Raw genomic sequence first — 27,042 nt, 5'->3', positions numbered from 1 at the left:
AATAAAAAAAGATGCCCGATAAAAGCTTTATAAGGACATTGAAACTATAAGAGCCGTTTAAACTTTTGAATCAGCAGAAATAATTAAAACAATTTATTGGACGAAGAATACACATCCTTGGCCCACTCGATCAATGGTGAGCCAGTTCTTATAGCGCAGGACTGAAGAGCTATGTTTGATAGTGGGGTAGAAGTGCTTTTGGAGATTATTCGTAAAGTTGAAGCAGGACCATTCAGATAGAAGTCTTAAACTCTTTCATCTCGGTCACCGTTATTGTCGTTTGAAGTGACCCATTGCTGTGCACCTAAGCATGTAAGTTCAATAAATCTATTGCCTTTTTTATCTGTGTTTATTTCATTTTATATGTCTGAATTTAGCCTGATAATAGATAAAAAGTTTGCAAGTCTCCAAGGTAAACACCCGAAGAAATTTTCTATCGCTACAAATGGCGTGAGTTTGAAATTAGTAGAAAAATGCGAACAAATTAGGCTATGAAGACTTTTTAATTTATATTTAATTATTGGAGAGATACAGACATATAAGCCAAGTGATTAGGCCTATTGCCGCTAAGCTACGACAGGAATACCCTTATATCACATAGGAGATAATAGCCTCCCCCAAAATAGGATAAGTAAAAAAAAACAATTTATTTTTAGTTTTATTTCATTGATTAAAACGAAAAAAAATGAAAAAAAAATGGACGAAATGAATGATTTATTAATAGTGCAGAAGTTAGTCGCGAAAAATTTAGAAATAGCAAATTCTATACCAGAGTACAATGGTCAATCAGATATTGACGAATTTAATATCCAATTGACCCAGTTCGTACAACTAACAAAAACAGACGTTGGAGCGTTAAAAGACATGCTCCTACTACGATTAAAAGGCCAGGCCTTAACCTTTCTAAAACAGATTGAAGATACCATAGGCAATAACGGCAACTTGCCAATAAATACGGTTGATAACTTGTTAAAAGCATTTAAAGATAGGTTTATAGACACCAGTTCCATAAATAAATTAAAACACGGAGTAGTGAGCTTCGACTTTTCACAGAATATAAGGGAATATCTTGATAATATACGCATTTCTGTAGAGGCAAAATACGGAAGTGGTTCGGGACAACTGTATGAAAAAGTCATACTAAATACCTTTTTGCAAGGGCTACCCCCAAAACTATATAGAGTGGTAATATCCAAAAATATTCAGACGTTGGATCTTGCAGTTCAGGAGGTAGAGCGATTGATCGAAGTTGATACGTTGGTCGCTAATCGTAGTAAAGCAAAAATAAATAGCCTAGGCGATTCAAACGCGAACCTAATCTTCAAGGGCGATCAGGCATCCCCCAATTTCTTTTCAAGGGATAACTCCCCAGTGCCACAAAGAAATAAAACGCCAGAACCCGCTAGGCAGAAAACAGTACGTTTTCAGCCTATTAAACAATCTAATTATGGAAGTAACCCTACAATAATAAGGTGCTATAATTGTAATCGTGTTGGCCATATCGCGAGAGAGTGCCATTATGTCCCCAATCGCGTACCAAGAATTGCTGTCGGTAATACGCAAAATTACGGCAACCATTTGTTCGGAAGAACAAATTTTAGCACCGGTCGTGCAACAGGCTATAGCCAGGGGGGATTGAACCTATCAGTACCTTACAATGCGTACCAAAAAAATCTGTATAACCCCCCCCCCCAACAGACAAATTAATTACCGATTTGAAAATCCAAATACTTACCAAGGCCAATATAATGCAAGAATACCTTACTGAAATCATTAAAATTCGCCAACAAGAAATGAAAATTTTGTAAACCAACGGCATTTGCAATCAGCGCCAGCAAACGGCGCTGACACGAGATATCCACGTTACCATAATAATACATGGAGAAGACAGACAGACGTAAATCAATTAAATATGCCTACGAAACCTAATACGTCTGAATATCTATTACAGGCACCGACACATGAAATAAATTCTCAGGGAAACGTTCAGGCCCCTCAGAAATATAAATTGGACCCAGAGGGTGCCAGGAATATTTGATAGGTCCAAGACAATATTAGTGCCGTCTTGTAGTGATATTAATAACAAGTTACCTATATTTAATGATTTTTGTGTAGAAAATGTTTATTTTAAGGCTTTGATTGACTCAGGTGCAACAATTAGTATCATAAACTTTTGCGTATTTAATATGTTGCCTCTGCATTTTAGGCGACAGAGGAACACTATAATCCCAATTTAACGAGCGTGACAGGTCATAAATTAAATGCAAAAGGGTCAATTTGCCTAAACGTAAAAAGAGACAATAGAACCTTTATGACAAATTTTATTATATGCAATAACTTCTAATATGAAGCTGTTATAGGCGTAAATTTTCTAACGTCTAATAGAATACTATTAAAAGTATCAAATAAGAGGCATGTCTACCCAACTAAGGTAAGGGAAGAAATTTATACCCAAAGAAGTCGTAACAGAGGTTGCGAAGACAACGTAACAGTAAACAAAATTTCTGGTGGTATAATGTCGCAATATTTTGAACCTCATGTCTCGCAAAGACATGGCATAATTGGAAATTTGTTCAATTACCCTGAAAGACACTGCAGAAATGAAGTAAATTTAAATAATAAAAGTATTGAATCTGCAAAAATAAAAATAGGAGATATGCGACAATACAGGTCAAACGAAATTAAGAAAATAGCGGAATTATGGAAGAACATAATAAAACCCAACTTGACGCCCCAAGATGCAGCAATGGCGCAGCATAGCGCCAGTATGAATCTAATAAACAATGAAAATAAAGAGAAATATTACGGATTCGCGATAAGGAAAACAAAAGACCCTCCCAAAACGACGCAAAAAATTCAAATATCACAATTGACTGAGCCAGTGATTAGCAAATCAGAAATATGCTTGGCAGCCCTATCTGAAATACCCGAGAATATGCTATGCAATGAGCAGATTATATCTTATAACAAAGGGGAAGGTTTCATTTGGGTAACTAACAATCACGGAAATGATACAATTACAATTAAAAAGGGGACGTGTCTAGTTCAAATCCAAGTTTTAACGGAGAAGGATTTAAAAAGATGGTAAGATTTTAAAAGAAACCTATTTAACGGTATTAAAAATTCAAATGAGTAATATTCTTTAACTAAATCACAATTTTTAAACAAATTTAATATGGATCATATTACGGACTTGGAACTTAAGAAAAAACTATGCGAATTATTATGGAATTTTAAGAATGTTTTCTCTGCATCTGAAGATGACTTTGGGATAATACCATTTTATGAACGTTCATTTTTAACGACTGGTAATCCCGTTGCAAAACAGCCATATCGTGTGCCATATAAGCACAAAGAGTGGTTAAAAAATAAAATCCATGAATTAGAAAAAAACGAAATTATACGCCCATGTATAAGTCCGTATAATGCACCATTGATCTGAGTAAAAAAAAAGAATGGATATATTAGACTAGTAGTAGATTATAGGGCCCTCAACAAACAAGTAGTTAGCGATAAATTTCCTCTACCAAGAATAGATGAAATTCTTGACTCAATTTCAAGCAAAAACAAAATTTTTACTTCTTTCGACCTTACCCAAGGCTATCACCAAGTGAAAATATCCGATAAGGATGTCCATAAAACTGCATTTTCAGCATCTGAGTGTGGTTCATATGAGTACTTAAGAGTACCATTTGGACTGAAAACAAGTTCAAGCGCGCTATGTAGACCCCTATTGCACCTGTTAAGAGGATTAAAGAATATAATTCATTTTGTTGATGATATTATATGCGGGGGGGAAAACACTGAACAACACTTAGCAACGTTAGCTATGGTGTTTGAGAATCTCAGGCTAGGCAATTTAAAATGCCGGCCCGAGAAGGTAAATTAATTTACACCCCAGATTAAGTGTTTAGTAGTATTAGTAACCAAAAGAGAGATATCCCCAGACCTTGATAAAATAAAATGTGTTGAAAACTTCAGGCCCCCCAGAACTATGAAAGAATTAAGGGGAATTTTAGGTCTTTCTGGCTACTTCAGAAAATTCGTACGCAATTACGCCCAAATTGCGAAACCCCTCACGGAATTAACTAAAGGGAACTCCCATAATATTACTTGGTTCCAGGAAGCTTAAACGTATCAAGACCGTCTTAAAAAGACCCTCACTTTTGAACCAATATTATCAATCCCTGATTTTAAAAACGGAGGATTTTTAGTTATAACGGATGCTAGTTCAAAAGGCATTGGCGCAATTCTTTCGCAAATAATCCCGGTAGAAAACCCTAATCCTCTACAGGTAACGCCTAAACAAAACCAAATCGAAAAAGCTATATACTATTCGAGCAAAACCTTATCAAAAGGCGAAAGTAGTTAGACTGCCACAAATTTAGAATGATTATCTATCATCAACCACTTGGACAAATTTACAAATGATTTAATTGGTAGAAAATTTATTCTAAGATCAGACCATAAAAGCTTGCAGGACCTGCACACATTTAAAAACCCCACAGGCATTCTAGCTAGATGGATTATGAAAATCCAAGACCTAGATTACGAATTTGAACATTTAAAGGGAAAACAAAACGCAGCTTGCGACTTTTTAAGTAGATACCCAGAAAATATTTTGTCGGGAGCTGAGGAAAATGAAGTTAATGCAAACATGGGTGTAAGAAAAACAAAGTCAAAGACGCAGTAAAAGAAAATAAAATTAACTATTGTCCCTTGTCTTTGGAAAATATAAAAAGAAAGCAAAAAAAAGGACGAAATGTGTGTAGCACTAATTGATTATTTTGTGAATGATGATGTGTTACCGGATAAATTCAAAACTCTTAGAAAGGAGATAGATAATTTTTACTATGATCTTGATGAAGAGATACTGTGTAGAATCGTGACTTCTGAGACAAACAGAAACCAAACCTCAATAATACCTGTGCTACCACAAAACTTAATAGGGCCTGCATTTGAATATTTTCATTCAGATACAGGTGGACATTTAGGGGTAATGAAAACGTTCCATAAATTGAAACAATATTTTTACATGCCGTCTGCAATGACAAAATTTAAAGAATTTATAAGTACATGCGAAGCATATAACTTAAGAAAAATCCCCCCAGCTTACCCAAATCCTCCAATGGGAAGGGTCCCGGTAGCAAAGTACCCCTTCGATATTATCTCATTTGACCTATACGGGACAAGTGGAGGCTTACCTGTTTCTAGCAGAGGCCGTACTTACTTGCGGCTGACTAGAGACCATATTCCAGGGTTTAACTTTACAAATGTACTAAAGAATCTATGTGCAGATAACAAACGTATAACGTTATAAAAATTATTTCTAAAAAATGGAGTCCCTAATAAAATTTATAATGGCAACGGTGGAAATTTCGTGGCAAAAGTTAAAAAGGATTTAATGAGTTTTCTCAATATAGAGAAAATGGTGTCAGCCCTGTACCAGCCACAAGATAATGTTAAAATAGAAAACAGAAATAAAATATTTTTTAACATTGTAATTATTTATATGAACGAAAATGGGAGCGACTGGGACAAATTCTTACATTATTTAACTAAAATGATTAAAACTGCTTATTGCGAATCAATCAAAGACAATCCATTTTATTTACTTTTTAGTCGTGATTTCAAAATCCAGTGTGATGAGATTATTGAATCTCGGCAGTATTATAACAACTCAGAAGATAATAAACAAGAATTCATAAATAGGATGAGGAAAACATAAAATAGTTAGGCAAGAGCTGGAAAAATGTAAAATAAACCAAGAGCTAAAAAACCAACCCAAAGTTAAGGGGAATATAGATTTCAAAGTAGGAGATTTCGTTTACCTAAAGAACGAGGCAAAAACGGAAGGAAAAAAACTTCAATAAATATTCTGGACCGTACAGAATAGTTAAAAAGTACGATAACGATTATACTTTTAAAATGAAGAACCCCGATAGCGGAAGAACTTACAAGGCACATGTTAGCTGAATCAAAAGAGCCAAATTTCCATCGAGATGGGTATCACATCTCTCTTCTACTGTTTCATCAGATTTGGAAAATGCGCTCCCTAGGTCAAGACTGGCAGAGCTAAAACCCTTTAATTTCAAGCAAGACTATTTTGAGAATGACAGTGATCAGGAAAATTTTGAAGAATTCTTAGCAATGGAAAATCTAGTTGTTCCTAAGCAAAAATCCCTAATACCAGGATTCTTTCCTGAAAAAAACGCCATAAAGTCCAAAAAGTAAATCATCGGCGAGCACAGGAGATTTAGGTTATACAATATCTCCAAAACCCCATTTTTCCCAAACAGAATTTCGAACTAATGTCCCCCCAAAAGATTTTCAGACGATATAGTTTCCCCTGCAACACCGATAGAAAGGCCCCTGTCTTTACAGGAAGAATTAAACAAAGCTGTAGAAACCCCCGGTATTACTGTAAAGAAAGCTCCTCTCAAAAATTTAACTAATACAAACCTACGAGAGGCTATAGATTTAAAAAATTTTCCCATAAAAACGAGTCAAAGTACATTACCCAAGAATAAAACTCCAAAGGATGACCAGCACGGTCAATATCATGATATCACTATGCCCAAGGTCAAACCTAAACAGTGGACTCCATGGAGGGAAACCCTAGTGCAAAGAGTGCCCCATCCCCCTGAGGACATGGCATTCAAAGGATGGAGGAACCCCGCAAAAACTCTTAATTCCTTCCAAAACTCTAAAGAATCTTTCAAATCCCCCGAGTATAGAACTGAAGGCGAGAACCTAGGGAATAAACCTTCTTCCAGAGGAGTAGAAATTTACGAAGGAAGGGCAGGTGACACCTCAAAAAGTGCCACCTCTAAAATTTTTAATCCGTATTCGACGGATACCAGTTCAGAAGAGTCTGACGGCGAATCAGACCATATAGTGGCTAAAGAAATAGGAAAATGAAGACCGATCTCGGCAGCTGCACACGGGAAACAAATAAAATTAAAAGGGCAATAATATTTGAAAAAACAATATAAAAAGTTTTACCTTATTTCGCTAGAAAAACCGAAAAAGAAAAAACCACAAGAAACAGAGGAGAAAATAACGACACAGTCAGGTAGAACGGTTAAAAAACCTGACAGATGGAAATATCCCTAATTAATGTAAAGACAAATTTCAAAGATAATAAATTTAACACCATAATAAATTTAACAGTGTGCAAGTAAAGTTAACCAAGTAAATATTAATGAAAAAAAATATATAATAGAAGTGATGTCAAAACGTCGGCGATCAGAGAGAAAGGCCCAAGGTGGGAAGCTCGTGGTCGACCGATGGTGACAAATAGTATTTTTAGGTCCTGTGTGGCACATTCTGCCTACTAGGTAGCTACCTTACGAAAAAAATAACTATACCCCTATAAATGCGAATTAATCAGTTGGACAACCTATAATGCACCCAGTTATTGAGGTCAATAACGGAACTTATATCATGGGGAGAGGAGGTTCGGTCTCCCCTACCGACCGTGTTTTCAAAGACAATATCATCGATCCTATACGTATTGCTATTGTACTTGGTCATTGGACACCAGGTGTAAAACAATACATAGGGAATCGTATGGAATTCAACTTATATTCTACAAATGAACTATGGAAATCATTCCCTACTCAGTATTAAGTTGTGTAATCAAACCTAATTAGACGGACCACGTTTCGTGGGACGTCTGGGAGGAGCTCGCCCACAAGCAACGTTTGGTTTGTTGGGGGCAGTCTCGTCCTTCGTATTTTCTATGAAAAAAATCGACCCAGGTCCTAAACGTGAGCATTTTCAGATCATGACAATGGAATCAAAACCTATTCGAAAGGCGATAATTGATACTGAGTTCATTAGCATAATGAACGCGAAGGAAAACATTATATATTCGGCAGCTATGTTAGTCGTGGACGAACAAGGAAATCAAATATATAAGAAGGAATAGGATGTAACCTACGAGCTTAAAGAGTACGCATCTCACACTTATAAGTATGGTTTAGCTCTTTCAAATTTCCCCAAGTATCGTCCGGCTAGAGGGGAGGTCAAAACAAAGTATAGGAGAAGAAGCGCAAAGCAACTTGGCAATTATTGATAAAACGTCTACAAAAGAACCTCAATATCAAGTATTTCTATTGCAAGGGACCCACTCAAACAGACTTATTACTCCTTGATAAATGCAGAGCCCCCAAAATTTGCTATAATCTCGAAAAAAATCCCCAATATGTCAAATATGAAGGCATACATCATCCTTTAGCGGAAATTCAATATTACAAACAATTTTTATTTGACGCTGAATCTGAAGAATACAAATCCCTCGCTAGCAAACTATTCCTGAAACGTATGAAAACTTACCAAAGAAAAAGAGACGCCCATAAAAATAGAAACAAGAAAATTAAGAGAAGATTCTAAACTCAAAACTACCTATTAGTAGTTAACTGTTGAAGAAATTAACCCCGTATACATAAACTATTTTGTCATAATGCAGATTAAAATTATTTTGGGCCTACACATGAAATGGGATACCAGTGTAATTATGTGCTGCACGCTTGCTTATTCATGTCTTCGTTACTCGAGAAATATAATGTAAAATTAAATTGTATAGCGATTATTAGCTACGCTTTAAAGTTATATCTCAACCAGTCATAGAGGTATATCACGACCAGAATCAAGCTCGGAAGTCCTAACTTTACTTTCCTAACCTATCTAATCATAAAATAATTATTCTGTTTTACGCCTATAAAACAGTTTTCTTTGGTCAATGCCACAAAATGATTACATAATAAGAAATAACCTAAGTAAAAATTAAAGTGCCTTTGAAAAAAATATATATATAATAATAACAAAGGAGTATACAAAAGAATTTTGCAAAAAAATGGGTACTATTAATGATAAATTAATTCTAGAAACAAACAATAAGATGAGGCCTAAGAATATCATCCTAATCCTCGTTGTTCACGCAGTGGCCCAAGATATTGTAAAACATGGAGTAATATTCAAGCATGAAAATTCATTGCTAGTTAGCCATGACGCATGGAAAATCTTTATGAAATTGGACCCCAAACCTTTCGAGACCTTGTTCCAGCAAGTAACAAGACTAGAAAATAAACACGAATGAACTCGAGGAATATATATTTCTATATCTTAGATCGAAAATAGGGCTACAGGCCAGTAAAATAATGCATAATAAAGATAATAAAGAGTTTCCAACTTCAGTTGTACACAAACAAAAATCAAAATTCGTAATAGATGACCCTGATGAGAAAAGGACAGGAATTGACATGACACTTGGAACAAGCACTGAGGAAGACAGAGAGAAAAGACTGGCGGATAATATGGAATACTTAGCGAATGACTTTGCTAAAACCAAGTCGATACAAAACCTACTGACTACAGGGCTATACTGACTACTGACTAAACTACTGACTACATTGAAATGAAAACCTTACGATGGAATTTACGCGACGACCAAAGAACAACCGTTGCCCAATTTAAACGAGAAAAATACACAACCAATTTCAATTCATCAAGACTACTTAACAAAATATATACAAAGATTGAAGGACCCATTTGCATTATTTAGCACGCAAGTACAAAAGTTAAAACCAAGTACCACGAAGATTTTAGAAGTATTCTTTCGAAGAAATAAATACCGTAGGGCTACAGGCACAAGTCCAATCGTCGGAGAACTCGCCTTCCACCTTTTCGATATAAAAACAGAATAAGACCTAAACAGCCTAAGGGAAATCGTAAGGAAGTTGAAAAATTCCATGAATGTAACATTTAACATGCAGGAGATATAAGCCAGTTTATGAAATTACCAGAGAGATGAAATTGATATAATATCTAAGAGAATCTAAAATAATATAAACGGAATGAATTACTTAAGGAACGAAGTGGACCGCGTGGTAATAGACGCGAGCATAACCATGGTTTCACTCGATACAATTACCATGTCACTACTAAATTTGGCGACATACGTCAGCAAGTTCGAGTTTGCACTATTTGCCCTCACGGGAGGAACTTTGTCCTACGACCTAGTAGATCCTTCTAGCCTAAAAAATATGCTAGACAAAATAAAAACGCACCTAACGTTTGGTTTACATCTGCCCATAGAACCAAAAGTATCAAATTTATTTCATTACTATACTAAATTAAAAGTCTACGTCACGGAAATAAATGAACAGCTATTTATAGTAGTAACAATTCCATTGATAAATCAACAATCCGTTTACGACCTGTAACAAATTTTAACTTTCCCGGCAAACATAAAGAAGACGAATTCATTTGTGACTATCACGCCTAAAGCAGTGTACTTGCTTATTGATCAAGATAGACGAAAATATGCCCTAGCCAATCCACAAGGCCCAAAAGAATGCGTACCGCTAAAAAGCTTAGTATGGCAACTTACGTTATCCACATATAGTGTCAAATCTGGATCATGTATGTTAAATATATTTTTCAAAAACTCACAATTGGAAAAAACACCGGATTCATGCGAAGCCGTGATAGGAAGTACTAAGCAAGAAATATTCATACACCTCAGAAATGACCTTTGGTTATTCTCAGTTCCAAGAGAAACTGTCGGAACTTTGTCTTGTTATAATAATACAGAAAGAATAGACCCGAGTTACGAAACAGAATTACTATTACAAAATGTGGGTACGATAACCATAAAACAAGGGTGTCGACTCGTAACCAAAGAGTCAACTGTCCGAACGCCGTTAATTACCACGAGCACAAAGATAATAAGTCCCAAAATAAATAACTTCAAGGCGATCAACCTGTCGTACACTATTCCCAATATAGAAAACGAGGAAATAAAAACCTCGATATGGTCAAAAATAGAAAAGAATAAAGGGATAATAAGGCTTAAAAAAATTAGAGAAGCATTTGATTCGCAAATTCCCCTATTTACAAATGAAGACCAAAGATTAACGTATGTAGATAATAGATACGGATTGTTCTCGACCAATTCCTGGTGGAACATACTATTGGCCGTATGTTTCGTATTCGCGACTTCCCTGACCATAAGAACCCTATTGACTTGTAATTACGGAAAAATCCTAAGAATAATAGGACGAAAACCAAGTGAAGAACACGGGGAAACAGCTGAAATGCAAAGGTTAAACCCGGAGCCCAATGAGAAGGTCTAAGCCAAGAAATAGGGAGGACATTAGGAAACAAGTGGGTGGAGAGGTCTCCACTCGTCATTGTTATGTCTTGTTCCCTCATTGTAGCATCGTTTACGTAAACCTTTGTGGTTATAACGCTGCAACATGCAATTCTTAAACAGCACAAACGTGCGTGAACAATGCAGGCATGAAATATGTTGTAAAATTAGACCTAAAAAATTAACCATGTAGCATAAACTCTGTTTAAATGATTATTTTAAATCTAAAGTAAAATTAACTAAGTGTTGAAAGAAGTTAAAATAAAGTGTATGTAGTAGTATATATTAGAAAGTAAAATAAGATACCACACTTAAAGTTGAAGTATTAATATTTTATGATGTCGTTAGGCTATAACAACTTAGAAGAAACTTCTATGTATTGAATTTCCCAATGGGAACTATGTTGTTTTATTAAAACCCAATCAATGCATGACTTATTTGTACTATAAGTATTTACCTCAAAGAACGTTTGATTCTGCCTCGTTATTTTTATTAAACGAAGTAAATGGACACATTGGTTATTGAGCATTACAATGAGCTGCCCAGTACAGATAAAACCTAGTAGCATCTATTTTCATCATATCTCAACCAACGAAGAGTACTCACTATAGACTCCAGGCAATTTTCCTCCCAACTTCGTCTACAAAAACAGGAGTTACCTTTGATCGTTGTTTCTTCGACCATGAACCATATTACGTATCAGGTAACACTATATTTGAATCTCAGTATCCAGTGCTTTAACGAACTATATAATCACATAAATGCTGAGAACACCGTAGGTCAGTACAAAATATAAACATAGATGTCGCCTTTGATACTCACTATAGACCCGGGAATCACTTGACAGTATAGCGATGATATTTGAAGGTAAAGGATATTTTACGATATTTGAAGTTAAAATATAATTGAAGACATTCGAAGATATTTAAAGATAAAGTTAAAGACAACTTGAAGTTTAATTCTGAGATCCCCATCGATCAGAACAAGATAAACGATAAATAACGATATTTGAAGTTAAATGATATTTGAAGATGTTTGAAGTTCAAGTTAAAGACAATATGTTAAAAGAATCACTATAGTTTGATGACAACCCGTTCCAAATCCAAACTTCAATTACCCCGTGATTAACCTAGGAATCACCGCAAAGGCTAATCAACGCTAGCCATGAGCTAACAATTTTATAAAAGGCACAAATGAATAATTTTTCACGAGAATACATTCTCTATGTGCCTCAAAAAATTCTAAAAAATGATATGCTGAGAAGAAATACGCCAACACCTGTAGTGGGAAGCATCATTTCCCAATTGACTATTAGAAAAAACTTGTTGTGTGAAGACAATCAGGCTCGACCATTTCCATGAAGAAACCATAACGTAAATGCTTCAAAATTTTTACCAAAACAAAAAGAGTGAAGGACAATAATTTACAACAGAAGGATTGAGTACATTAAGGACTCGAAGGTGATGAATAGATGTGAATCTACATGTGTTACTTCCTAATAACTTTGATAATTCAAAAATCCCAATAGTGAAAGTGTTTTAATGTTACCAGTGAATATGATAAACCCAATATTGTATGTTGCAAATCATTCATGTTTATACCACTAGATTTTCAAGTAGAATTAGGTGTAATATTATCATGTTATTCATTTAACGTAGTGTAGATAGAATGTAGTATGTCATAAAGACAGCAAAATCAAAAAAAGCCTTGTAAAAATCGAAAAAAAATCTTTTTTAGCCTTGTAAAAATCGAAAAAAAAATCTTTTTTTCGAAATTTTAGATAGGGATGTAGAATAAAACAAGAAAAGTAATAGAGAAAATTTTTAGCACCCCTGGTTAAGCCATAACATAGATATAAAATAATTATGTAGAAGAAATAGGTAATAAATGGCGAACATTTAAAAACCCCAAAGGCGAGCAATTGCTAATGACGGGACGTCATTAATTGTCGGGAAGGGTAATATGTACCATGAGCAAAATGCGATATATTTAAAATACTGAAGTTTCTTCTTTTTAAATATAGTTCTGGCTTCCTATAATAAAGTTAAATATATTTAAAAAAATTAAAATTCATTGATCAGAAAAAATAAAAAGTGCAGTCACCCTAAGAAAAATAACGGTTCTATCCAAGCCTTAGATTTTACTTAGAGAGTGAGTAATAAAAAAAGATACCCCGTAAGATCTTTATAAGGACATTTAAACTATAAGAGCCGTGTAAGCTTTTGAATCAGCAGAAATAATTAAAACAATTCATCGGACGAAGAATACACATCCTTAGCCCAGTCGATCAATGGTGAGCCAGTTCTTATAGCGCAGGAGTGAAAAGCTATGTTTGATAGTGGGATAGATGTGCTTTTGGGGAATATTCGTAAAGTTGAAGCAGGAACATTCAGACAGAAGTCTTGAATTCTTTCATCTCGATCACCGTTATTGTCATTTGAAGTGACCCATTGCTGTGCAACTAAGCATCTAAGTTCAATAACTCTATTGTCTTTTTTATTTGTGTTTATTTTATTTTATATATCCGCATATAGCCCGATGATAGGAAAAAAGTTTGTATGTCTTCAAGGTAAACGCTCCAAGAAAATTTCTATCGCTACACTAAAACGTAACAAAAATGTATATAGAAAAATATGTATTTTTAATTTTTTTTTGTCAACCCCGCCCGCCTCTCCCGAAAAAAAAACCCGAACAAAAATCCTGGATATGCCCTCTGGGCGTTTAATGTAGGTCCCGACCTCCAGAAATTGAAACATCTTGGGTGCGTTCCACCAAGCAATTATCATTAATTAAAATTAATTATTTAATTCTAATAGGAGGTCGCTTTAATGAAGGACCTTTTTTCAGTATCTGCTGAACTTCTGTGAAGTAATTACGCTTAGGCTCTTTTGATTTTGGTTCTTAGTTTCTAAAACTAACAGTTGAAATATCCTACCAACAAAACATATTAAAAGTAGCCAAAGACCTTGACGGACGATGACATAAAAATAAACAAAAAAAAGACAAAGAAATAGCTAGGGAGAAAAAAGATTTAAAGAAACATGAAACTGTCTACTAATAAATAATATAAAATCTAGCCAAGATCCTGTCGAACGACGGCATGAAAAGAAGCAAAATATCGTAGCATATATCCTTTTGTGAGGACCAAATTTTTTCTCCGTCCACGTGCAAAACTCTGAGTCGCCTTAACCCCCCCGCCTCTCCAAAATAACAGCTTTTTCCTGAAAGTATCAACTCGATTCCCGCGCCGTGAGTCACAACAGGGCACACGCACCCATGCATATGATTTATGTCATTTTAATAGAACCTATTTAGTACGTGCAATCTCTAATGATACCTGCTCACTAGCCTTCAGATATAAAAAAAGATGTGTGTTCCCTTGTAAGCATCTGCAACCTACCAAATCTTAGCATTAAAATGCTCTAAAGAAAAACTCGTTTCAGTTACCCGTTATCATCACGTGATTTTCTTCAGGTCAGTGATTGACTCAGTGCTACGGACACTAAATAGTAAATAAAGTAGGCATTGACGAATAGCTTCAATCACATGCACATTGCCTGTGAATTCGAGCTACTCGTGGTACGCTTTCCAAAACATCTGCTCTAAGTGCTCTGGAGAAATATTTGCTTCAGCTACCCATTTGTAACATCACTTGATTGATTTTATCAGTTTTTGACTTATTGTTACGGGTACTTGTGATCTATATGATGTTGAACATTAACAAATAAATAGTAAATATAGTAGTTATTGACGAATACCTTCAATAAGATCCTTATTGCCTGCAAATCGAGCTCCATGGAATACACTTGGTGGAATGCGTGCTCTGAATGTATGGTCTCTTGTAAGCATCCGAAAACCTGCTTAATTTTATTGTATAAGTGGTCTAGAGAAATGTTCCTTTCAGTTACAAGTGTACAGTATCAAATGAGAGCTCTCTACTGATCATGTAGGACCATTGGTTCGAAACGATCAACCCTGAGAAAAAAGTATGCATCATTCGGCCAAAAAATACAAATTTCACATTTTTTAGATAGGAGCTTGAAACCTCCAAGATTAGGGTTCTCTGATATGCTGAATCTGATTGTGGGATTTTGTTAAGATTACACTACTTTTTGGAGTTGTTTTCCCTCTTTCTCGAAACTCAGGCATATTTTCTCAGGCTCGTGGCTTTAGGTGGGTAAACTCAATGAACTTCATACATTTTGAATTAGCACAAAAAGCTGATTCGTATGATGTATATATTGTAGTCAAAATTATGTTTAGAGTTTCGGTTACTATTCTGCCTAGTCACTCCTTACCTGTATTTCGCTGCCATGAACCGTTTGAGAATTGATATGTTTGTTGTTAATTTTGATCTGCTAGAAATAATGTAAAATAAGCACGAGAAAAGACATAATAAATCCACACATCTTCATTATTTGCTTTCCAGGCTTTTATGTTTGACAAAGAAGACTCAAAAACATTAGGGAGGAAAAATATGAGAATTTTAAACCTATTTACTTCGTAGAGTGGAGCAGACAAGGGTAGTGAACGAATCTGTGTTCAAAGAAAGAGGTACTTTTGCGCTAAAGTTAAAAATGGAGTCTTCGTATTTTTTTATGTTTTGACATAATTTAATAATAAATTTCTTCTAAATTTCAGCTAAAAACCTAAATTGGCCCTCGCAATTGTATAAATAAAATCATTCAATTGCTGCTAGCTCCTTCAAATACTTGGGACTGCAAAAATTGAAATTTTATTTCAGACACTTGTGGTTTCTATGTGTAAATAGTGTCCTTAGTGCCATAAAGCAACTATATATAAAAAGCCATAAAAAAGACGAGTTATATGTTTATATCTAACTCTATCTTTGTCTCTGCCTCTAGCTATGTTTATGTTCAAATTTTTTTAAGGAGGAAAAGTAAAAGTAAAAAAAGCAAAATTAAAAATGGTAAAAAGCACAGAACCGAAAATAAAAAAAAAGTTCCATTCTGGAGCATTTAACAGAATGATTCAATTTACCAGCAAAAGCTTTCTGTAGAATTTACTCGCTTTTTTAAGCCCGAGGGATAATGTTTTTTAATACGCTTCGTGATTCATTTTTTTCCGTACGTTCTAGTGATTTTAAGAACTTGTCTAGCAATTATTGATCAGACAGCGACAAAACTGGTCTCGCCCCTCCCTCAAGAAAAATCTGAGTTATTTCCTCTCTTCCCCTCCAAAAAATATAAATGGTGTCTCCCCTCCTGAAGTTTTTGTTTTACTCATAAAAGACGTAAAAAAAATGCATTTAAACATGTTTTTGATGCATTTTTTAAGTTTTTTGTTTGTGAAACACCCTAAAATAAATACCCGCCCCCCCCCCAACAAAAATCCTGGATATGCCCTTGGTTCTAAGTATATATATATATATATATATAGATTAATTCTTACGTGTTAAAAAGTGTTCTTTAATTCATTTGGTTTGTTTTTGTGGCGTATTTTTATCTTATCCAATCGTGTTACTATGATTCACAATCGATTTATGCTGGTAAAAAATCAAAACCTGATTGTTTTTTTTTTGTATGAAACTTTAAGCCAATAAAACGAAGAAACAGTTTTAAAGTTGCACCTTCTTTTAGAAGTAAACTATCTGTTTTGTGTGCTTAGATATAATTTATTTATTGGTTGGTTAGCAATTAGGTGATAGTATGTACGTTGGTGACATCTTTAAATGACGATATGATTTTGGACTAATAAATTAATGGACTTGATAAACTAAGGAACGCTTAAATTGATGAGTATAAATCAATGGGTGTTAATTAATGGACTTGTTGTTAATTAATAGATGTTAATTAATTAATAAATTAATGGACTTGATAAACTAAGGAACTCTTAACTTGATTATCATAAATAACTGGTTTTTAATTAATCGACTTGTTGTTAATTAATTGTTGCTAATCAATTAATAAATAAATGGACTTTATAAACTAAGGGACGATTAAATCGATGAGCATAAATCAATGGGTGTTAATTAATGGACTTTTAAATTAAAGAATCAATTTATCGGGTTTTCACAATTATTTTATATAAGTGGGATATTAAATTTGGAATTATAAATTAAAGAATCTATTTACTGGGGGTCACTATTATAGTGAATACGTGGGAGTTAAAAAAAGGAATATTTAATTAAAGAATACATAATATGGGGTTCACACTTTTATTTAATACAAGGGGGTTATCTATATAACTTTAAATAAGAATTGATTGTCTTGAGCAGATTCGGAGTAAACTAGGGGTTTGGTGGCAAAATTGTTGCTTTCTATCTCAAGTTTTTTCTCTCCACATTCAATGAGTGGAAATACTTATGCCTTATCAACTTTCTAGCGCTACTATATAGATATGTTCAAAAAGTGTCAAAAAATTGTTCGTGACCTAATTTGACTTTAGACATCAGAAATCGAAACTGGTGCTCCCTTGATTTATTGTTTATGATCTTTAATTTGCAGGTCTCAAAATTAGACAAACAAATTATGGGACAGGGTGAAAATGTCAGAAGTTTGAAAGCAAGAAAAGCCGATAAAGTATTAATTGATCAGCAAGTTAAAATCTTATTAGCCCTCAAATCTGATTTTAAGTTGGCTACTGGCTCAGATTGGAAGCCTGGCGCTGCACCAGTATTAACAGCAGTAAAATCAGCAGAGCAAATTAATAGTGAAATTGCTGCTCAAGGGGACAAGGTCAGAGACCTGAAGTCAAAGAAAGGTGAGAAAGCCGTCGTTGATTCTGAAGTGAAAGCCTTATTGGCATTGAAAGCTAAGTTTAAGTCTGTAACTGGCTCACAGTGGAATCCTAATGCTTAACCTGTTGTAACATCATTAAAATCAGCAGATCAAATTTATAGTGAAATTGCTGCTCAAGGGGACAAGGTCAGAGACCTGAAGTCCAAAAAAGCTGGGAAAGCTACAATTGATTCTGAAGTGAAAGCCTTATTGGTGTTGAAAGCTGAGTTTAAGGCTGTAACTGGCTCAGATTGGAAGCCTACTACTGGACCAGTGGTAACGCCAACTACTGCACTAGCGGTAACAGCAGTAAAATCAGCAGAGAACATTACTAGAGACATTGCTGCTGACTGAGACCATTTCATATATCTGAAAACCAACCATGAAGATCCATCTAAACTTTATTCTGACGTGAAATTCTGATCGGCCTTGAAAGATGATTTTAAGGCTGTAAGTGGCGCTGTCTTGAAGCCTATTACTGTACCAGAGGTAGCTCCCACTACTGCACCAGTGGTAACTGCAGTAAAATCAGCAGATCAAATTTCTAGTGAAATATCTGCTGTAGGGGAGATGGTCAGAGATCTGAAGTCCAAAAAAGCAAGTAAAGCTACAATTGATTATGAAGTGAAAGCCTGATCAGCCTTGAAAGCTGATTTTAAAGCAATAAGTGGCTCTGATTGGAAGCCTACTACTGTACCAGTGGTAACGTCAACTACTGCACTAGTGGTAACTGCAGTAAAATAAGCAGATCAAATTACTAGTGAAATAGCTGCTGAATGGGACAGGGTCAGATATCTGAAGTACAAAAAAGCAACTTAAGCTACAATTTAATCTGAAGTGAAAGTCTTATCAGCGTTGAAAGCTGATTTTAAGGCAATAAGTGGCTCAGATTGGAAGCCTATTACTGTACAAGTGGTAGCTGCAATAAAATCAGCAGATCAAATAAATAGTGAAATTGCTGCTCAAGGAGACAAGGTCAGAGATCTGAAATCCAAAAAAGCAGATAAAGCTGCAATTGATTCAGAAGTGAAATCCTTATTAGCCTTGAAAGCTGATTTTAAAGCAGTAACTGGCTCAGACTGGCAGCCTACTGCTGCAACATCGGTAGCTACAGCCAAACCAGCAGATCAGCTTAATTGTAAAATTGCAGCGCAAGTGGATAAGCTTGGTAAAGAAGAGAAGGAAGGTCTTCGATTAAAATCAGAGATCCATCAGCTTACTGGTACCAACTTGAGACCCACCACAACTCCTCTTGAATAAAAAGTCGTTAACTCAATGAAGTATATTGTCACCGCCGCTGATGAAAAATAATTACGAGAGATAGCTCAAGAGCTTGAATTTATGGTGAGTTATCCTAAGTTGTTACTTTTTTTTTGTTTTTTTTTCTGTCTTGTGTCTTTTTACACCTCAATTACTTTTTAAAAAGGCCTGCATCTGATTGTTTTATTGTCATAAAATTTTCGTCAACTTAAATGATTGTCAAACTAAAGAAAATGTCAAATCAAATTAATGTTTGCTATCGACTATTGCGCTAGGTCCATGATGTTAATGTTTAAAATAGGGCAAAAAAAAATATTCCTCATTTAATCGTGTGGGCAAATATTTTTCTTCCTTTGGGGGGGGAAAATAAAATCCCCCCCCCAAAAAAAAAATATTCCAACCTTCTTAGGGAGGGGGTCATTTGGAAGAATTTCTGAACCCCTGCCCACACTTACATAGAGTATGTTCTTTCTCTAAAGTTGTTCTGTTGTAAAAAAAAAAGTGATTCCCAACAGTAATATACATCTTGATGTGTGTAGCTATCCAAATACGAGTCTTGGTAAACAGAAGATGTAGAAGACAAATAGAAGCTAAGTATATTGAATATTGAATTCTTGAATAGTCTCCTCGAATAGAAGAAAAAGATTATTCTGCAAGATGTTTAATAATGGAATAACAGTAATTAGTTGAGGGAAAAACTTAATCAAACGGTCTTACGCCTCAAATTCAGACAACAGTTTTCTTTTTATTTACATACTTTCCTTGCCTTATTATTAATTTATTATAATTTTTTTAAAAAATGCAAACAAATTGTTTACTTAAAAATATCATAATATAAAAATTATTAAGCCAACCCCCCCCCCCCCTCTCCCTATCAAACAAGTGTATTTTTAGGAAGGAATCGTTAAAATACAAAATAAATTTGAATATTTTGCCCAAACGGGACTGTTTTTCTTTTTAATAATATCCCCCTCCTTCTTAGTGAGGGTTCAATAATTTTTCCTTTACTTGGTCTATTACGGTGAATTATATTGTATTTCTCATGAGCAAGACCGGCGATAACCATCAGAGGCTCGAGACAATTCTTTCCGTTACCTCCCACACTCAAGCTATGAAGACAGATCACGAAGGTTTCGGTTGTTAATGGGACAAGCCGAAGTCAACCCTTCTTAGAACTATACTAGTGAAAAGTTAATATCAGTTGATTCTGCCAAGCTTAAACCTATCAGAGACAGTTTTGCATTTTGGAATTATCCAATAATTGCTGTTAACAATGGTCCTTTTTAAATTTCATTTCGATGCCATGCACAGGGTCGCCAAAAGGCAAAAATGGTGCAAACAAGGCGATTTGCTGGATTCGAACTCGAAAATCTGCAATAGATTACAATCCAATTGGAAATTCCTCTCCCTACTGACTACTTATACTTTCTTTATGATAAGTCATGGGAAAAGTAAATAATATGTAAAATACGAATTGTTATTTACTTAGTGTATATAGCTTCAACTATGATTGGGCTAAACTTTAACAGTGACATTAAGATCAAGTACTGTTTTTACTCGAGCTCAACTTAGAGGGCACTTGACTTGAAGGGGGACAGGATATTAGGTCCAATTATTATTTAAATGAAACGTGTTCAGAAAACAGGGGGAAGTTCGACAGAGTTTGCCTCTGCCAGAGTACTTTCTGATACTTGTCAAAACGTCGGACTTAAATCTTGACTGGGGCAACCCTTAAACAATTTGCAACTGTCAAACAATTTATTTTTTTTAACTTTGTGTTTAGAATGGAATAGTTTTATTTATCCAAGCAATCATAGTTTAGAATGAAAATTCCAAATATATGGCGCTAGTACTTACAACGCCAAAAAAACAAGAAAAACCCAGAGATTATAACTTGTTGAACACTGACATGTACAAAGACCTGACCCACTCTTCCCCTCTCTCTCTCTCCTCCTCATCTATCCCCATCTTTCCTCATATCTCCCCTCTCTCCCCTCTCCCTCTCTCCCCCTCTCTCTCTCCCCTCTCTCCCCTCCCCCTCTCTCTCCCTCTCTCTCCCCCCGTTGACCTCTCACCCCCCTTCACTCTCTCCCCCTCTCGTTCTCCCGCCCCCCTCTCTCCCTCTCTTTCTTTCTCTATCCCTCTTACTCCCTTTCTCTCTCTCCCTCTCTTTCTTTCTCTCACACACCAACACCCTTTCTCTGTCTCTCTCTTTCTTTCTTTCTCTCTCTCTCTCCCTCCCTCTCTCCCTCCCTCTCTTCCCCCCTCTCCCTATTCCTTACTCTCTCTCCTCTCTCTCTCCCCCCCTCCCTCTCTCTCTCTCGTTATTTTTTCTCTCTCTCCCTGTCCCTCTCCATCCTCTCTCTCCGTACCTTCCATTCTTTTTTTCCCCTTCTTCCTCTGTCTTTTTCCTCTCACTTGTTTTCTCGCGCTCCTTCATTTCTCCCCATCTCCCACGTTTTCTATATCCCCCTCTCTTCCATTCACCCACTCTCTCTGTCTCCCCTCTCTTTCATCTCCTTTTCTTTCCCACCTCTTCCTCTTGCTCTCTGTTTTGTGGTACCATCAGTTATTGGATATAAGTCGAAGTACTTATTTTAGCTAAAGTGTTTTCTGTATGGCTAGATGTCTGTTGTTGTGTGTGATTCTCATCTTGCTTGTCCCTATTGGGATAACCATGACAATTTCTGAAAAACAAAATCGTTGCATGTACCAAATAATAGTTAATGGACTGAGATAGTCTTGTCAAGGGAGGAATAACCATGCCTACAATGGCTCACCGTTAAACCATATTAAATAAAGAGAAACAAACAATTAGCGACGATTAAAATTTAACCATAAAAAATCGCCGTGAATACAGGGAGACTATTTCCTCGCCTGTTTTTCAAAACCAGTGAAAATTACGTGATTGCCAACAAATTTGATATCTGTTGTATTGTAGTAAGTTTTAAGTAAAGTCCATGCAGCCACTTGAACTTTGAGATTGGAGGTAGGGGATGCCCCATTCCGTAGTAGTAATCAAATTACAACACAGTAGTAATCAAATTTTGACAAAGAAAAAAGTTTGACAGGTTCTAAATTTTGTTAATATTTTAGAATTGATAGTTCTGCAAAATTGTCCCCTTTTGTCTTTTAGTAACTAAAGCTCAGCATCTTTCTAAGTACTCAATTTTTCTTTATCTGCAGGGTAAAATTGATGTTCCCGTAGGTGCTGGCCCTGCCCGAGTCCCAAAACCTGCAAAGAAAGAAGATGCGAAAAGACAACTCAAAAAGATGGAGAAAAAAGCAGCTGATTCTCAGGTTACCACATATCTTTTTAAAAGTATTCCCTTTTGATTTTCACCAAAATTCATTAAGTTGTCAACTTAAAATAGCACCAATTGTATTGAGAGAATGGTAATGGGAATCAACTAATTGTTCGTTCAGCAGGAGGGATGTGCTAAAGCACACGATGGCTTGCCCCAGCCCCCTATTGCACTTCCTGGCTGAGGGGCCATGAAACGGAGTTCAGCACCGGTTTGGACTATAGGGCCTCCTTCCTCCCTTTTAATCCTCCTTCCCCCTAATCCTCCTTCCCCCTAATCCCCCTTCCTCCTTCGTATCCTGCTTCCTTTTAATTCTTTATGAGTGTGACTGACACTGAATGCAAAGTATATGAAACCCAAGTATATGGGTATTCTTTTATATTAGTTTTGTTACAACTTGTTCGTGGGACCTTATTGGTGCCTGTGGACCGTTTCATCCGTACCCACCTCCCCCTCATATATGCTATCATTTAGTTATTTAGCTTGCATCTTATTAATACTGAGTTCTATATAAAAAATACTGCAGGTAAGAATGCTGGGCCAAGTATCGATATTTTAGTGTTTTCTCAAGATTAATTGTTGCCGAAAGTTTAGAGTAAAAGTATAGTTACAATCGACATTTTAATATAATCCAGAAGAGGGTTGCAGTTTGTTTCTAGTAAACCAGTGGGGCATAGGGTAGCTGCTGATAACCAATACAAAAAAAAATACAAAAAAGCAAGTATAGGTCCTCTAATTTTTTCTTTTAGTGTCTTTTCAATTTTTTATTTTGAAAGAGGGGTAAGGTAAATGGGAGGTAACGATATGGAATCTGTTTTCTCTGATTCTTGTTTTTAGTTATCTGAGGCATAGAGTCCCATCATTTTAAAAATTGTAACTGTTTGTTTCCCGCGGAGTGAGTATCAAAAAACGAGAAAACGCATTACAAGTTGATTTAAAGTTTCTTCAAACTGATGTCTGGCCCCCATCCCCTCTCTGTGTTTTTGCGACAGGTCTGATGCGGGGTACAGGGGCCATTATAATCACATTTGTGATTTTTTTTTTCTTTGGCAGGGGGGGGGGCACTCGTGTCTTTGTGCTTATATCTTATCGATTGTAACTTTATATATGTTTTATTGCCTGTCCATTTACTAAAAAATTCAATTAAATTCAAACTTTTTATTTCCTCCGAATACGAAGAGTAAAAAAATAAATAAAAATAATAATAACCGCTAATCAACAGGCCATAAAAGATTATCGTTCCTTAGCTTGAGATCATGAGAGATCTATTTTGACAAGTTTGCTTTTTCTAAATGTTTATAAATGAAGGTATATGTTTGAAATATATTTACTAGATCATTCAAGTTCGTTTAGACTGATGTTGTTCCTTTTAATTCAATAAGGAAGGTCAAGTAGCTGGACTGAAAAAATTGACACGATTGGGAACGGAAGCAAAGAAAGAAGAAACACTCCCTGACTGGTATACCCAGGTACGCATTACGATATTCCCTTATCGAGGTATAGTTGTTACGAGGTATTGTATTACGTTTACTGTCAAGTCAAAGTAAAAAAAAAGTCTTGCGGTCTTAAAGTCTTGAATAATGTATTAAGGCTCTTACCCACGGAATTTCTAGTATTAATGGGAATTCAAGTCCATTCTTTGACATTAGCATAGAAAAAGTGCTTCAGGATGTGCAGGGTTAATTATTTTTTGGTGTATTCAGTAAATTTTGAGCTGTGTAACTGAACCCCCGTTTAACTCTACCCATTTAACTCAACACCCATTCGTTTCAACACATGTTTAACTCCACCTCCATGCAACTGAAGCTCTTTTTAACTCAACCCCGTTCAATTTAATATGATCTGTTAAAGGGTTTGAATTGAATGGGGGTTTAGTTGCATAGGGATCGAGCTAAATAGGGCTGAGTTAAATGAGAGTTAATTTGCACGAGGGTTGAGTTGAATAATGGTTGAAATGTGGGCTGAGTTACAGGGCGGTTGAGTTGAATAAGGTTTGACTTGAATGAGGGTTTAGTAAGAAGAGATCGTGTTGGATTTAGGTTTAAATGAAGCGTTTGAGTTGAACAGTCTTGAGTCAAAAGGGAGTTGAGTTACATGGGAACCGAATTTTAAGTAATTTCAGTAACGGCCTTTACTTGTTTCTTTATTAATACACTGATCGTGATAATTCAGTGGTTTTTGAAGGGCTCTGAAACTGTTTAATTTGTATTTGTAGAAACCGTGAACAAAATCATCTACCTGCATTTCCAAAGTATTTTCTTTTACCTGAATATAATTTTGTGCGTTTTCGCAATTTAGAACCGAAATAAAGATTAAGTGATGGGGGAACGCGTTGCAATTCCAAGAAATTTCGAAAATAGTCAAGTATTGCAGAAAATATTAGATAGTATAAACATCCCTAGGTGGTGGGGGGGGGGTGAAGCGGGGCCCAATGACTCCTTGTGTACGTTCTTGATGCGATTTTCATCGCTTAATATTGATAGCCCTTCTCGGGTGAAATTTTCTCTTCATCCATTCTAATAGTGAACCATCATACTGATGTGCTTAGCAAGAGGTTTATATGTGCAAAGTCTTGGAATCGATAAAAATTGTTTCAACATGAGAGTTGTAAACACACTTACACGGAAAAATGTCTCGTTTCTTTTTCTTTTTGTAGCAGATGCCTTTTTGTAGCAGCTGCCGTATGAACTGTATGGCGTCAAAGAGAGCATGAGCAGTTGAAACTTTCGGCCGAAAGCCAGATGGATGAGAAGAAATCAAGGAAATGAATTGTTAACTGACGAAGAGACAAGGAGACAGATGTCTGAAAATATTTCTCGAGAATTTTTGAACAGGAGGATATAAAATTTGAAGATAGTTACCTATCTTAGTTGGATTTTTAAGAGCGAGAAAGACCATGGCTCACTGTAGTAAAGCAGGAAAAACTCTGGGCGTGCAAAATTGGTTAGCAATGTGCTTGATGGGCTCGCGAACCACAGGAGATACGTTCTTTATAAGTTGATTGCTTAATCCATGACAGTCCGATTTAAAACTAAGAGGGAGGATGATTTCAAGGATCTCACTGCTATCAGCTGGGGATATAAACGAGGATTTTGAATAGAAGCAAGGGATTACAGCCTGTCAGGAGGTGTGGGAGCCAGCCAGTATGAGGAGCATCAGAAAAACAATAAAATGCGTCAGGTGCATGTAAAGGGTCCTAGAATCTGTCAGTTGTGTTTTTAAGGCCACTAGTTATAGACTTTGATTTTATATTTTTTGAGAGTAAATCATTAATGTTGGACCAAATCTTTTTCTGACTACATTTTCTATTGAGAATTTTGTATACTTATAATTTTTCTTCCTTTCACGGATGAGTTTAGTATATGCATTTTTATAATTTGATAGGTCAATATCACGGCTGGTATTACAGTCTAACTTGTTTAACTTGTTCTTACAAAATGAGGAGACAATGAGTCTATGTGACATACAGGGGTATATAGCGATAGTTTTCCGATTAGGTTTACGAATAGGAAAAGTTGAATGGATAATCTCACTTACCGGGGCGTAAAACCATTTGTGGCAGAATTAACCTCTTGACAATTTGAAAAATCGGACCAGTCAGTGGTTCTTAAGTCAATCGATAATTTGAGTCATATTTGCAGAGATGTACTTTCTAGTAGATGTCCGGATATTAATTCTGGGGCGTAGATGTAGTGGTTACGAAGGTAGTGACACGTACATAGGAAAGTAGTCTGACAGATTAAAAAATATTATATTTCAGGACAGGTCTTTTCCCAGGGACGTAGCTACAAAAATTTTTCAATTAATGCTCAAGTTAATCTTACAGGATCAACCCTACTGGGAAAAAAATGGGGGTTAAAGACCACTCGTCATCACTGCTTCAAATAAAGTGTTAGATTAAATATTTTTTACAATCATTGAATATGTTACAGCTAAAGTCTACAAGAACTGTTGCATTTTTTTTGTGTAGATTAATGAAATTCGAAAAAAACATCCAGCAGATTGCAAAAACCTGAGGTTGGCAATGGAGGAGGTGTATAATGCAAGGAGAGTATACACGATTTTTGGCCGATAACAAGTTTTGAATAAATATATATGAGATTTATTTGGTGAGAGAAAATAGAATCGCGCTCTGTTAGCCTGGTAAAGTTTATATTCGAACGGATGTAAAGTGAGATGCCCCCAGAACACTTAGTCAATCTCCTAGACATATGGATATGGTAAATAGGGGGTAAAGAATCACTAGTGTCATCATTATCGGAAAGTCTTTGTTAATCCTATTACGTCCAAAGGGCAAACATCATTGAATGAAATTATGTCTTTCAACTCGATCCATCTATCCCAGGTGTTTCTGATGTTGCAACAAAAAACATTAAGTCACTTATTATTGGCTCGTTTTGGCGTCACAATGGTAGCAAAATCTAGAATGTCAAGGCAATAACAATTAACATGAGTTCAGGCACCATAGGGGCTGCGTTGAGGGTTGGCGTTCTGGTTACTCTGTGTATCGGACTAATTAAAAGTAATGTTATTAGAAAGGTATAAATTAGTTAAAAACAAAAACTCACACATTAATTAG

At 35.7% G+C, this 27,042-nt stretch overlaps 1 pseudogene across 1 annotated transcript in view; it reads left to right on the top strand.

Moving 5' to 3' along the window:
• LOC148941276 (bifunctional glutamate/proline--tRNA ligase-like) overlaps positions 1–27,042 on the top strand; it is a 92,327-nt pseudogene that overhangs the window by 27,387 nt on the left and 37,898 nt on the right. Inside the window, exons 8-13 of the transcript XR_016143260.1 lie at positions 2,361–2,431; positions 17,626–18,243; positions 18,346–19,120; positions 19,781–19,836; positions 22,264–22,458; positions 23,846–23,932. The product of XR_016143260.1 is annotated as a bifunctional glutamate/proline--tRNA ligase-like (transcript). The remainder of the gene's footprint in view (positions 1–2,360; positions 2,432–17,625; positions 18,244–18,345; positions 19,121–19,780; positions 19,837–22,263; positions 22,459–23,845; positions 23,933–27,042) is intronic.

The sequence above is a fragment of the Artemia sp. Qi Xiang Cuo genome, chromosome 18, assembly GCF_049724085.1.
Source record: "Artemia sp. Qi Xiang Cuo chromosome 18, ASM4972408v1, whole genome shotgun sequence".
Lineage (NCBI taxonomy): Eukaryota > Metazoa > Arthropoda > Branchiopoda > Anostraca > Artemiidae > Artemia > Artemia sp. Qi Xiang Cuo.
The sequence above is the reverse complement of the archived record's forward strand: the minus strand, read 5'-3'. Positions and strand labels throughout refer to the sequence as shown.